This window comes from Lissotriton helveticus, chromosome 5_1, assembly GCF_964261635.1.
Source record: "Lissotriton helveticus chromosome 5_1, aLisHel1.1, whole genome shotgun sequence".
Lineage (NCBI taxonomy): Eukaryota > Metazoa > Chordata > Amphibia > Caudata > Salamandridae > Lissotriton > Lissotriton helveticus.
Genome location: NC_136065.1, coordinates 2,031,962,911 through 2,031,977,202, shown reverse-complemented (window position 1 = coordinate 2,031,977,202; position 14,292 = coordinate 2,031,962,911). Strand labels below are relative to the sequence as shown.

Sequence of the window (14,292 nt, the reverse complement as noted above, 5' to 3'; positions counted from 1 at the left end):
CTCACTCCCTCCTGAAACAAGGCTCATCTCCTCAGTCACACTTTTTAAGAAAGAAGTAAAAGCTCTTCTCATGGCCAAATACAATTGAGCTTTTAACTTGGTTCTGTAAAGTATCTGCACCGATCTATATTACCCAGCTCGATCCCGACGACTGTGTTTTTCCTGTATTATTCTGCTAGATTCTTACGAATATGTGCTGTACCTGTATTATTGTTTAACTTACCTGACTATTTACTTACATTATTTATTTACCTGTACTATTATGCTCCCTCACGTTTTTCATTCTCCTGTCTCGTATTCCCTGCTTTGTAAAGCGCTCTGATATCTGCAAAGATCTTGTTCGCGCTATATAAAACTTTCAAAATAAATCACTTGGCGTCGTCCCCACTTGGGGCAAACCTGAAAATTCTAACCCTTGCAGTTGTGATAACTTTTCTATACAAGACACGATGCGCTTTGTTATGTTTTGTGAGTATTACGCGGATATTCGGAAAAAGTTTTTAGTACCGATTTTAAGAGAGGCAGGTTTTTTACAAGCTAGGCCCACTCTTACTTATCTCCAGATGTTAAGTAGTACTCGCGACATTTTTGGTGTTGCTAGCTTTCCGGTGGCTGCTGTTCGGAATAATACTAAAAGATTAGTTGCACACAATATCCCGGTCTGACTTTTATCTGTTTTTAAAAAGATTTTTTTTTATCATGGGACCTTATTGTATATTGCATAATGATTGTAATTATTGATCGATTGTATATATGATATGAAATGTTTTTATACTGTCTTTTATGATTTTAAGTAATCGAATAAAGTGTTTTGACTGACTGACTGACTGACATCATCCACATGATAATCTGATGAACTCCTCCCACCCTAATATAACCTTTGATACACCCACTCTAAAATAGAGACTACCATTTTCGAAACCATGGACACACCAATACCAGTTACTACATACCCACTCACTGATTCCTAGGTCTACACACACACATCCAGTAATTTACCTATACAGTCACTCATACATGCAGTCACTCATCAATACAGCCCTATCATATGCACTCCTACACCTATACAGACACTCACACACAGCCACTCATCCATAGTTACTCACACACCTAGTCAATCATGCAAAGAATCAAACACACTCCCATTTAATCGTCTATAGTATTACACACACCACCTCAATTATTCATACAGATACTAACACATACCTACTATCTTATACAATCACTGATTCAAGCACACACTCATCCATACATCCGCTCTCACAATCACTCACTCTCACATATAGTTATTTATATACTCCAACACTCACATATACTGTCTTTCACATATGTAGTTACTCACATGTACCACTGAGACATCAATTCACTTACCAACACACACTCACCCACCCATACAGCCCCTTACAGATGCACTCTTGAACCCATACACCCAGTGAATCACCCACTCACACATCTATGCACAGTCAAACACCCCCACCCACAAACACAGACACTCAGGCACCCATACAAATACTCCGACAACCAATCAATAACCCATATAGACACACATTAAGCTACTCCCCAACCCATGCAACCGCTTACACACCAACGGACACTGATACCAACATTTACATAGTTTAGTCACTAACCCATGCATTCAGTAAGACATGTTTAATCACTCATTTATACAGTAACACCTACTAAATCATCCATTCAGACACTTATCCACCCACTCTTTCTTCAAAACACCTTGGCATTTACACATACATGTATAAATCATATTTAAACTTTACAGAAACACACATTCACTGGATGATGTCATCAGTGATGTTATTTAAGATGTCATCAGTGATGTCATTTGAGATGTCATCAGTGATGTCACTGACCATGTCATGAATGTTGTAATATGTGACATCAGCAGTGCATTGCAGGGGCACAAGTTATAGTTAGCTCAACTAACTAAAACAGCAGAATTTCTCTAGTTTTGTACGAGTGAAATGTCCAACTAACTATAACATCCCTGAAACCTCTTTTTTTCAGTGAATATACATACATATATATATACATATACATATATATATATATATATATATATATATATATATATATATTACCTACTGGCGGTCGCCAGTAGGTATATATAGTTAGGATTTTTTCCCTATGGGATTTTTGAAAATTCTATGTCTAATAACTTTGGCGTTTGTGGACGGAATTGGCTGAAATTTTCTGGAAAATGGAACATTTTGTTTCTGAGCAGCCACTGGAAATTTGGGGGGAGTTGGTCCAGGGGGGGCCGAGAAAAAAGGGGGGTCCCAAAACTTGTTTTTAACATTGAGTTTTCCATAGGGCGGTTAGCCTCACTTTTAGCCCGAACGGCTGAATGGATTTGCACGAAACTTGGCAAAATTGTAGGGACTGGTAGCCCGATGTGCCTTTTGTAGGTCTCAATATATGTGCTGCAGTGGATTTTGAGAAAATAACGTTCAAAAAAAGATATATATCTGTAAGCGCGGACCAGGCAGCGCCCCGGTACGCGTACTTGACGCGTAACGGAACTTCGCGTAGCGAAGTTGATTGGCTCTCCGGTGTCTGTCAACATTCTAAACAGTCCGGAGCGGCCGCCATCTTGTCTCTCGGTAGGATCGAGAGACAAGAGGAGGCAAAAGCGAAGGGGCAAATGACCTTAAGGGGGCATAGTAGATACTCCCTGACCCCCTAGGTTTGATGTGGAGGCTTTAAAGGGGCCCCGCTAAGCAAAAAAAAAAAAAATTTTTTTTGTTTTTTTTCGTGGTTAGCGCCCGGTACGCGAACCGGGAAGCGTACTGGGGAGCGTATCACAATAAAAAATGAATGATAGACTTTTCAAATGCTGTATGTTAATTGATTGTTGGTTTTGTTGATTATTATTATTTTTTTTTTTTTACTTTTTTTATTGTGTTTCATAATTTATTAAACTTTCTAACATTTCATTGTCAGAAATTTCATAATCATGGAATATAGATTGTAGTCTCTGAGGTTGTAAAATGTCCTCATTTGCAAGGAGGTTATCTACTGCTTGTACACATTGCAGTAGTTCTTGGTCCCATGTTTCATCCATAAATTCAATCTCATTTGGATCAATGATTTCTGTGTTGGACTCTGGAAGGACAATTTCAAATGAAATGTTTTGTTCACTTTCCATTTTTCCTGAAATTTGCATAAAAAAAATATATATTAGTAGAGGTAGGGCACTGTTGGGATTAATTTTAGATAGGCAGTTTTTATCAGAGAATTTATCTTTGGGCAGTGTATAGTATCAGAGTGGAAGTAGGAATATAAAAAAGTGTATCTAAATTTATAAGTACTACAGATGGGATAGTATATAACTAACAGAAAAAGTTTGCCATATTAACTTAAAGTGCACAATATACTTCAGTTTTAAAAATAACAACTTACCTTTAAAAAGAAGTTGAAGTTATTAATGAAAATCCAAATGAAATGTACACCAGGAAGTAGTAGTCAAAATGGCTGTGTTTCCTTCTCTTCCTTTATATATATTCGGGTACATAACCAATCAAATGTCAGGTAAAAAAAGTAGAAAATGAAAGTAACATTTTAATTGGTTGTCAATTCCAACACTTCAGATGTGTTTTGTGAAGTAATTTACCTCACGGTATTTAGAGAGGTCTACAGGCTAAATGGCTAAATGGAATTCCAATCAAATTTGTGAAAATGGTAGGGATTGGTATGTAGTATGAGCTAATCTATATTTGGTGAAATTGTCTCAAGTGGCTTTTGTGTGAACTACTTTCCCACCTTTTTTGATGGTGCGCTTCCCAGGAAGCGACCCGGTACGCGAACCGGTGAGCGCCCTGGTACGCGAACCTTAAGCGTAACGGGAGTCCACCATTTTGTGTTTCGGTCGAATTATGATACAAGATGGAGGGCAAATAATGTTCAGAATAGGTAGAAGGGGGCACGGTAGACTTATCTTGACCCCCTAGGTTTTGTGAGGGTGGCTGAGGAGGCCCATATGTGCGAAAAAAAAACATTTTTTTAAAAAATTTCGCGAGGTTAGCTCCCGGTACGCGTACCGGGTAGCGCACCAGGGAGTGTACTTTGTTGAAAATTAGTGAAAAAAGTTAGAGTAAAATAATAATTGTGAGTAATTAGATGTAGGGTAGCTCTGAGAAGAGCTTTTGGGTTTATAGTACATTTTGGTACTTATAAGTAGGTACCAATGCACATTTTTAAATTCAGAGTGAAAACTCTGTTGCCCTCATCTGAGAAGTGAACTCCATCTCCTCTGTAGATATCTTGCATGTAATAACGCAAGTTATTGTTGTACAGGGAGCCCATTCCATGGTCTCTCATGTAAGCTGAAACAGATTTGTTTACATGCTTCCTCGACTTCTCAATTTGTGGACAAAATTGGTTTGACCACCTCCATTTCTGTCTTTGGCATATATTTGAATATACCAAGGCAGTCTGAGGAAAAAGTGCCATTAATTGCTCAAAGGTGTCCTTTAAAAGCATTTCCAGACCTACACCAGTCAAAGTGCCCAAGTCATTACCTCCACAATGCACAATTAACAGGTCAGGTTTTGGCAAATGCATAAAGGTTTTCACCAATGGTATCAATTGGTGACATTTTAATCCTCTGTGGCCAAACCACTTAATTTCCACATCTTGTAAATTGAGGTTAGGTAAATTCCTGCTTTCAACGTACCTTTGAGCCCAGTGAATATAACTATGACCAACAATCCAGACAGAAAACATGGTGAGAGAAGGTTCTCCTGCAGTCAGATGAAGTGTGGCAATGAAATGGCAGTTGAAAAAATGTGAGTTTGAAATGAAAAAAACTGTGGAGTTTCTGTGTTCATGAAGTAGTAACAGTGATTGGTGGATTTTAATTGATGAAAACAGAAAGTTAGGGTGTACAGATGTGTTGTTTGAAAGATGTATTTTGAGTGGTCAATAAAAAATCATTAAATGAAAGAAAGCACTGGATATGCAGGTGCACTGAGAGTTCAGAGTTCAATTGCAACATTGTTGTGTGAATTTGCAAACACCAGAGTTTCTCCAAGAGGTGGTTGCTATGGAAAATAGGCAGAAAGGGCAGAGGGGGAAGGGTTTTCATTTGAAAAAAAGTGAGGGAAGAGTTTTGATTGGGTGACATGAGAAATATGTGTGAAGAATTACACCATTTCTGTGCTTTTGATAGCTGCAGACTCTGGAGTGCATACCTTTTGCTCTGCTGAAGACAAATTGGTGTGTTTCTTAGACTGTTTTCAAACTCAAAGTATTTGCTAAGGTGAGAAAATATTTCTTTACTTTAGATAGAGAATAGTGTGCTTTAAGGAGAAAATTATGATTTATGTGGCGCAATTTGCTTGTAAATATGCTCTCACATGTGCATGGAAAATTTTGATTTTGAATGTTTTTGTTATATAGCCATGTTAAAAGTGACGCAACCATGCTGGAAAGCCAATCAAAAAATGATTTCATGTGTTTTAATGACATTTTAAGTCATTTTCTGATGTGCAGTGTTTAGAAATTATGATTTGAAAATCGTTTTTGTGGAAAAGGAATTGTTTTTAAATTCATGACAAGGATATAATGGTGTATGGTTCTTTATAAGGCAATTGACTGTCCTTGATGTTATTTTTCTCATTTTAGTGTAAGACCTTTCTCTGTGGCGCAAATTGCTTGTAAATATGCTCTTACATGTGCATGAAAATTTTAATTATCAATGTTTGTGTTACATAGCCATGATAAAAGTGAACCAACCATGCAGGAAAGCCAATAAAAAAACGCTTTCATGTGTTTCAATGACATTTTAAGTCATTTTCTCATGTGCAGTTTTTTGAAATTATGATTTGAAAATCGTTTTTGGGAAAAAGGAATTGTTTTTAAATTCATGAGAAGGACATAATGGTGTATGGTTCTTTATAAGGCAATTGACTGTCCCTGATGTTATTTTTCCCATTTTAATGTCAGACCTTTCTTTGTGGCGCAAATTGCTTGTAAATATGCTCCCACCTGTACATTGAAAATTTTGATTTTGAATGTTTATGTTACATAGCCATGTTAAAAGTGACCCTACCATGCAGGAAAGCCAATCAAAAAACGCTTTTATGTGTCTTAAGGACAATTTAAGTAATTTTCCCATGTGTAGTGTTTTGAAGTTATGATTTGAAAATCGTTTTTGAGGTAAAGGAATGTTGTTAAAATTTATGTTCGCCATATGCCCCCAAATTTCTTTTTCAGGGTTGCAGCAGGGTGTTCTTGAGACACCCCTGCACTTTTGGAATAAATTCCTAATTTGTGATGAGCAAATTGCTAATCGCAAATTGCACCTTCATTTATATGAGCCTCCTAGCCCATGGAAATGAATGGGTAATTTGCAATTAGCAATTTTCTCAAACAAATTTGGAATGGTAAAGAATCGCTATTTATTCCTTAAAATTCGCTTTTTTGGAAATGCAAAATAGTTATATGATACATATGGCGGTTGATGTCTAACAAGATAAGAAGCTTATGGATACATTTATGATGACTGGTGCAATGAAGTAGAAATCACTTACTTCATTGGTAGGCCTTTACAATAAATTATCTCCTCTGTATTCTTCATCAAGCATAACTTTAATCTGCAATCCTGAGTAGGCCTCACCTTAAACAAACCTCTGGATAGGCCACATCTTATTGTCATCCTGATTTAATCATTTATAATGCTAGGGACAGATTTATGATAAGTGTATACCTCTTTTGTGCCACTTAGAAAACATTGTCCATGGGGAAATGACTTAAAATGTCATTAAGACACATGAATGTTTTTTTTTAAAACGTTTGCAATTTTTTTGGGTCACTTTCAACATGGCTATGTGTCTGAAACAGTCAAAATCTAAATTTGCAATGCACTGGTGGGAGCATATTTACAAGGAATGTGCTTCATGGGGAAAGGTCTTATAATGTAATATGGGAAAAATGACATTAGAGATACTGAAATGCCTTATAGAGAAGCATACACCATTATGTCCTTGTCATAAATTTGCAAACCATTACTTTTCCCCAAAAACGATTTTCAAATTATATTTAGAAAACAGTGCACATGTGGAAATTACTTAAAATGTCAATAATTCAAAATTTGTGATTCCTTAAATGCAATGTATCAAAAAAAAATATGTAAAAAATGATATTAAGGATTTGGAAACTACCACCAACTTCTAGTTTGTGGTAATTTGCGAATTCTTTTCAAAAAGCATTTTTTTTTTAAAAAAAAAAAAGGTCCCATATGACGCCCATACATGCCATTAGGGCATGTAGGTGTGCCATGTGCTCCCAATTTTCTTTTTCAGGGGTGCAGCAGGGTGTTCTTGAGATACCCCTGCACGCTTGAAAAAAATCCTATTTTGTGATGAGCTAATTGCTAATCACAACTTGCAACATTAATTCCTATGAGCCTCCTAGCCTATGGAAATGAATGGGTAATTTGCAATTAGCAATTTGCTCATTGCAAATTAGGAATAGTAAAGAATCGCTATTTATTCCTTAAAATTTGCTATTTATAATATGTAAAATATTTTGATGATACATATGGCAGTTCATCTGTAACAAGATAAGAAGCTTAGGGATAGATTTATGATGAGTGGCGCATCCCCAGGGATGTGACAGTCATCCTGCGCCACTGTTCCGCCACCCATGGTGTGCTGCATTTACAATGCGGCGCAGCATGGGGCAAAAAAGGCACAGATGCGTGACGCATCTGTGCCGTAAAGGTGGCGCATTGCTGGAGTTGTATCGTAAGTGCGATGCAGCTCCAGCAAGGATCAGGGGTGCCCCATCTATACAATGCTGCGTCAAGACCTATGCCAGCTTCAAGCAGGCGCAGGGTTTTGAAGCAGCTTTCTCCTATCTGATTGTAAATGCGGCACACCATGGGTGGTAAAGCAGTGGTGCACATTAACTGGTGCATGCCTGGGGATGTGCCATTTAATATAAATCTGCACTTTAACATTTGAGTATGTGCAGGGGACACAGAGTCGTTGAGGCTTATCCAAGGTTAAGAACAGATGAGTCCTGTTCAGTGAAAAATTAGACATAGGCTTCACCTGCTCAGCATCGCTGGACATGGCTAAATAATAGCTGCAAAATGTTACTCTTGTTAAATAATTTTACTATTATAATCTGTGAGATTTGTCTCTTACTCTGCAACATCTCATTGTTGTTGTCTTTCTTTAAAGATAAAGACAACCTCAACATGAGCGACAATCTGCAATCAGTTGATTTTGACCTCATCATTGAACTTGTAATTGAAACATCAGTGGATGTTGATCCATTGGATGATTTAAATCCTGAGGATGAAGAAGAGCGTGATGAGGATGCAGATTTGTCCGAATTATATGATATAGGATGGGAAGCTGACCTGCTTGAGCCTTTGGAATTATAAACATTTATTTTTAAAATTTATAATCAATAAAAAGTAAAAAGGTAAACCGTTTAATTTAAAAATAAAGACACCTTCAAAAACAGGTTATGTGTAGTGTCTTCAATAAAATATTAAAATATGCTCATAAAATTAGATCAGATTCACATATAAAATAGCATAGGTAACATAAATATAAATCTCATTTCTTTTCTGCTATTTCTGTATTGTAAATTTGCAAGGACTAAAAAATCTTCTATTTAAAATGTCAAGTAGTGTGTTATGTTTTTGATCACTATTACTGATTTACTGTTTGATAATAATGTTTAATAACATTTTTATTATATTTTTCCTCAGATTCAACTATGCCTACAAAAATAAGAGAGATGAAGGCTGCAAAACGTCAAAGACAGCAGGAGAAAAAAAAAATGCAGCAGTCCTCTAACAAAAAGATTTCTCAAGCCATGAAGAAAGCACCGGGTAAGAGCTCTAAATATTTCATAAGAAATATTTCTAATAAAAAAAATATTAGTACAGAAAATGTTTCAATCCATAACATGACAAGTAAATCAAATGGAAAGAAAAGGACAAATGAAAATGTTACTGCTAGAGCAAGAGATAAATCTGTGCATGATAGTAGAAGGAAACAACAGTTTACGGAGATTCGTAAACGAATGTTCCGTAACAGGATAATTGGCAATTTGTTAAAAAATATTAAGAAAGGTCAACAGAAATTAGTTTTTTATAGGAGAAAAAAAAAAGTTGAGAAAGTTATTGATCAGGCTTTTGAAATTAAACGTAAGTTATTTATTTTGATAATCAATAGAATTAGGAAGCTAAACAAGGCAATTTTTGATTTCAAAAGAAATAGTAGATGGAAGAGAATAGTTAATCGTAGTAATTTTTGTGAAGTTTTTTCTGGAGAATGGATACATAGTTCAAGCTGTGAGGCATTTTTTAATGAAGAGAGTTATTTCCAGGATAATGATTTGGTGCATGCAGTTGACATCAGTGGTCGTGCTTATGAAGTGAAAGATGGTTGTCCAGTTGAAAAAGAAAAACTTGTGACAACAGAGGCAGAAGAGTTGTTAGGTAATGAGGTTTTAGGAAGACGTGCTAAGGGTCCTGTGTACACCTGGAAGTGTAGTAGTATTTGCAGTGTGCGACAGGATTCCATCAATTTGCTTTGTGATTTTGTACGGACATTTAACAAGAAAAGTTTGAAGCAGAAAATAAGGTTGTTGCAAGAATTAGATCCTTGCAGAGTGAGAGAAGTGACAGGTTTGCATGGTCATTCACTGGCTTGTCTTTCCAGGAGAGTATGCCAGAGTGTTTTTCATCATTTCAGGATGCTAGCAGTGCATCATAACAAAGTGAGGAAGTTAGTTAGACTGTTGTATTATGCTAAGAGTCCAGCAATTATGCTGAAACAATTATGCGCTGCTCTTTTGCATGGTTCTGAAATAGATGTGAAGAATATATGTGAAGAAATTGAGTTTTGTTACTTTGGAAGTAAAGAGGAGAATGTTGAAATTGAGCAAGAAGTAGAGGGTCATTTGGAAGATAGTGTACAGGTTTCCAGTACAGATAATTTCCAGAGGGAAATTGCGACGTTTGACATGAAATCAAGTGAGAGGCCTAATTTCACTTGTGTGTGTTGTAGACGCACTTATTATAAGAATCAGACTAAGTTAGTGGATTTATATGCAAAAAGTGAAAGGGAAAATAATAGTGAATGGAAGGATTTTGCAACATACTTGATGGTAGAAAATTGTTTTGATTTGGGATTGGATCAACGTGTGTGTACTTATTGTTGTAACAAATTAAAACAAAACCAGATGCCTGCTAGAGCAGTTCATAATAATCTGGAATTGGTTGAGATTCCTTCTGAATTGAAGGACTTAAATACTTATGAATCTATTTTGATTCAAAGTATCCATCCCTTTCAGGCTATTGTAAGAATGGAGCCAAAGACAGGGAAATTGCCTCCATCAGATTTACAGAGAGGATTAAAGGGAAGAGTTGTTTATTTGCCTCTAGATTTCAAGAAAAACATTAACACAATTGGAGTAGAAAAAGTGGAAGAGGAACCTCTGGTTATCTTAGTTAATGGGGTTCCGACAAAGAATAAGAAAATATGGCAAGATTTAGTAGATGTTAGGAAAGTTAAAAAGGCAACATTGTATTTGAAAAAAAATAATAAATACTATAAGAATGTATATGTTGCAGAAGAGGAAGTAAGTGAGGAAGAGGATAGCGATTTGTGTGCTGGTCAAATTGAGAAAGTAGAACCCTCTACTAGTGAGGAAATATATGAACATTATAGTGTTCATCCTTTGCATTCAAAGGAAGTCATGGGGAATGCTATTGAGTTGTTTCAAATGAAACAAGCCAAAGGGAGTCCCATTAGTGTTTGGGAGGAAAGTTTGGAAGCTCGGTGTTTCCCACAGCTTTTTCCAACAGGTCAGGGAGGAAGATATGATGAGCGACCTCATCAAATTCCTGCTTCTGAATACCGGACTTTGCGATTGTATGCAGGAGATGCTAGGTTTCGACAATGCATTCCTTATTTGTTTCATCTCCTGTTTGAAAGCGATCTGTCTGGACTGTCATATGCAGTGAACCACATCTTGAAAAGTGGTATACACATGCAAAACATCTCGGCAAGTGATTTTATGGATAAAGTGAATGTCCAAGATAGTATTTTGGATTCTCACCTGATTAATCTCATGGCGTGTCAGCGTGGTACTAATGAGTACTGGTACCGTCGTCATGGTGATTTAAAATGTATGCTGAGGAACTTAGGTACTCCCACATGGTTCCTCACTCTGAGCTGTGCCGAGTATGGCTGGGAAGACTTACTTGAATTTCTACGAGAGGCAAATGCTAACGTAGAAAACATCGAATTCAAGACACCCGGAGAACTGTGCTCTTTGGATCCAGTCAATGTATGTAGGTACTTCAATCATAGATTTGAAGCTATGATGTCTTTCATCATGAATAAGAAGAATCCACCTCTTGGAGAGGTGTTGGATTTCTTCTGGAGAAAAGAGTACCAAGCAAGAGGTGCTCCTCATATACATATGTTGCTGTGGATCAAGGATGCACCTACATTTGGAACGGATCCAGAAGACTCAGTGATGAGTTTCATCCAACAGTATTCTACGTGTGCTGTTCCAAACGCAAAGGAGAAGAAAAGCCTAAGAGAAAAAGTTCTGCGTTTCCAAAGCCATCGATGTGGAAAGTACTGCCGTCATAAATTCCGAAAGAAAGACAAGTTCTACACCAAATGTCGTTTCGGCTTTCCACGACCGGTGATTTCTAAAGGAAGAGTAAACAGTTTGATGTCTTCGCTGCGACATAATGTGATGAAGAAATCACCTAAAAACACTTACAATTTGAAGAGGAACGAAGAGTCCAAGTACATCAACGACTACAACCCGGTGATTTTGTCCATGTGGAATGCTAACATGGATATACAGTTTGTGGCTGATAACTGTATGGCTGTGGCTCGGTATGTGACGTCTTACATCACCAAAAAAGAGAAGACAGAATTGAAGGATATGTGGGAGGACATTTCCCATGAAAAGAGCCTCAGCAAGAAGTTGTACAGTTTCAGTCTGAAGATGTTGTCGCATCGAGAAATCGGAGCGTACGAATGTTCTGACCGGTTGTCTTCAGCAAGTCTCTATGCCAAGTCCAGGAGTATCGTTTGGGCGAGTCTTGGTCTTGCTGCAACGCGTAATCGAGTTCTCAAACCTGTGCGGGAAATTGAGTATTTGGCGGAAAAGGAGCCAAACAGTACCGACATTTTGAAGACAAACATGTTGGATACATATTATCCAAATCGAAGCAGTCACCTAGAGAATGTTTGTCTGTATGAGGTTCTGCAAAATTACATGTTCAAGAGGAACATCAAAGAAGATACTGAGAAAGGAGTGTATGCTGTAATAGGAAGTGAGGGATGTCTGGTCAAGCAAAGAAAATGCCACTTGATAAACCATCGAAAATTGAGTGGCGAATCTCCTGAAAAAAAGGAGTTTTTCTATTTAGCACTTTTGCAACTTTTCAAGCCTTGGCGTGCAGAAGAGGAACTGCTTGGAGATTTCCTCTGTTATGAAGACTCTTTCAATGCCGCCAAGGAGACCATAGAATGTCCTGCTTTTCCCAAATATGTAGAAATGTTGAATGCGGAAATTGAGCAGGAAGCAACGATTGCAGCCGAGATTGCCAGAGACAGTTCTCAGGACAGTCAGAGTTCTGCTTCATTGAGTCAGGATCCACTAGGAGGACCTCTTATTGAAAATGAAGCTGCCACTGCTATGAATGAGGTGGAAAGAGCCATGGCACATGCTCAAGAGGATGCGGTTAACTTAGAAGAGTTGGAAAGGCAACTCAACGTTGAGCAGAGGAAAATATATGACGAAGTTACCATGCAAATTGATCATGGATTAAGTCATGATAAGAAAGAGTGCTCATGTACGTCGTTGAAGCCTGTCCGACTGTACGTGAGTGGAGAAGCGGGAACTGGAAAAAGTTTCCTCATTAAAGCAATTTCATGCTATTTGCAGGAAAGGACAGAGTCATCGCTGTCTTGTGTTGTCACTGCTCCAACTGGACTGGCAGCACATAATATTAAAGGGATTACTTTACATCGTTTACTGATGCTGCCAGTGGAGCATGACAACAAATTAGAATATCACAAGCTATCTGGAGATGCTTGTTTTGAAGTTTCAAGAATCTTGAGGAAAATGAAACTTCTTATCATTGACGAAGTAAGCATGGTTTCCAATGTCATGCTTGCCTTTGTGCATTTGAGGATGCAAGAAGTTCTCAAAACAGAGTATGATGTGTTATTTGGTGGCAAACACATCATTGTTTTCGGAGATCTTCTGCAGCTGACACCAGTGAAAGGGCAACCTGTGTTCAAAATGCTCACGCATGAAGATACCAGGAAGTGCCTAGGCAGCATTGGCAACGTCAATATATGGTTAAACTTCAATTATGCTGAACTGCATGAAAATATGCGTCAGGCAAAGGATGAAGTTTACAAGACTATTCTACAAGATGTTAGAATTGGAAAAGTGACCGAGCATGGGAAAGAAGCTTTACATGCACGATTACTGTCAAATTTATATCCAGAACAAGATGTTGTGCCTGAGAATATTTTTCAGAAAATTACTGATAAGAAATCTGGAATATGTTTGATGCCAACTCTTGCAGAATGTGCCAAATTTAACAACAAAATGTTGCATTTAGAAAAGCAAGAGATTGTGAAAGTGGAAGCTATTGATAGAGTAGAGCATATGGGATCAACAATTATTTTGTCTGAGAATCTGAAAACAAAATTGGATTCATTAGAGAAGAGTATATCTAAAACTGCAGGTTTTGAAAAGACTCTGAATGTGTGCTTGAACTGCCGTATAATTTTAAGAAGGAATTTACATGTTGAAAGAGGTCTGGTAAATGGATCAATGGGTAATGTTGTTGATTTTGTGAAATACAGAAATAGAGATGGAATTGAATTTTTAAAAATTAAATTTGATGGCATTGAGGAAGTACAGCTAATTGCTCGTTGTTCTGCTAGATTTTTGCTTGTAAAAGACTTATATGTTCGCCGTAAGCAGTTCCCTGTTTGCTTGGCATATGCGGTGACAATTCATAAATCGCAAGGTTTAAGTGTAGACACTGCATTGGTGAATATTGGCAGTTCTGTGTTCAAGGAGGGTATGGCATATGTGGCATTGTCACGAGTTAGAACTTTATCGGGATTGTACTTGATTGAGTGTGATGTCAGAAACATTTGTGCAGATCTAGATTGTGTTAAGGAATACAATAGGTTAAGAAGAGAGTATGCGCCACATTTGCCTCAGTTTCCTTTGTTTGAGAAACGTCTGGTAGGCCGGAAA

The 14,292-nt window shown here is 37.4% G+C and overlaps 1 pseudogene across 1 annotated transcript in view; it reads right to left on the bottom strand.

Annotated features, from left to right (window-relative positions):
* The window catches only part of LOC144752853 (E3 ubiquitin-protein ligase TRIM39-like), a 375,734-nt pseudogene that overhangs the window by 224,333 nt on the left and 137,109 nt on the right, over positions 1-14,292 (bottom strand). The window lies entirely within an intron of this gene.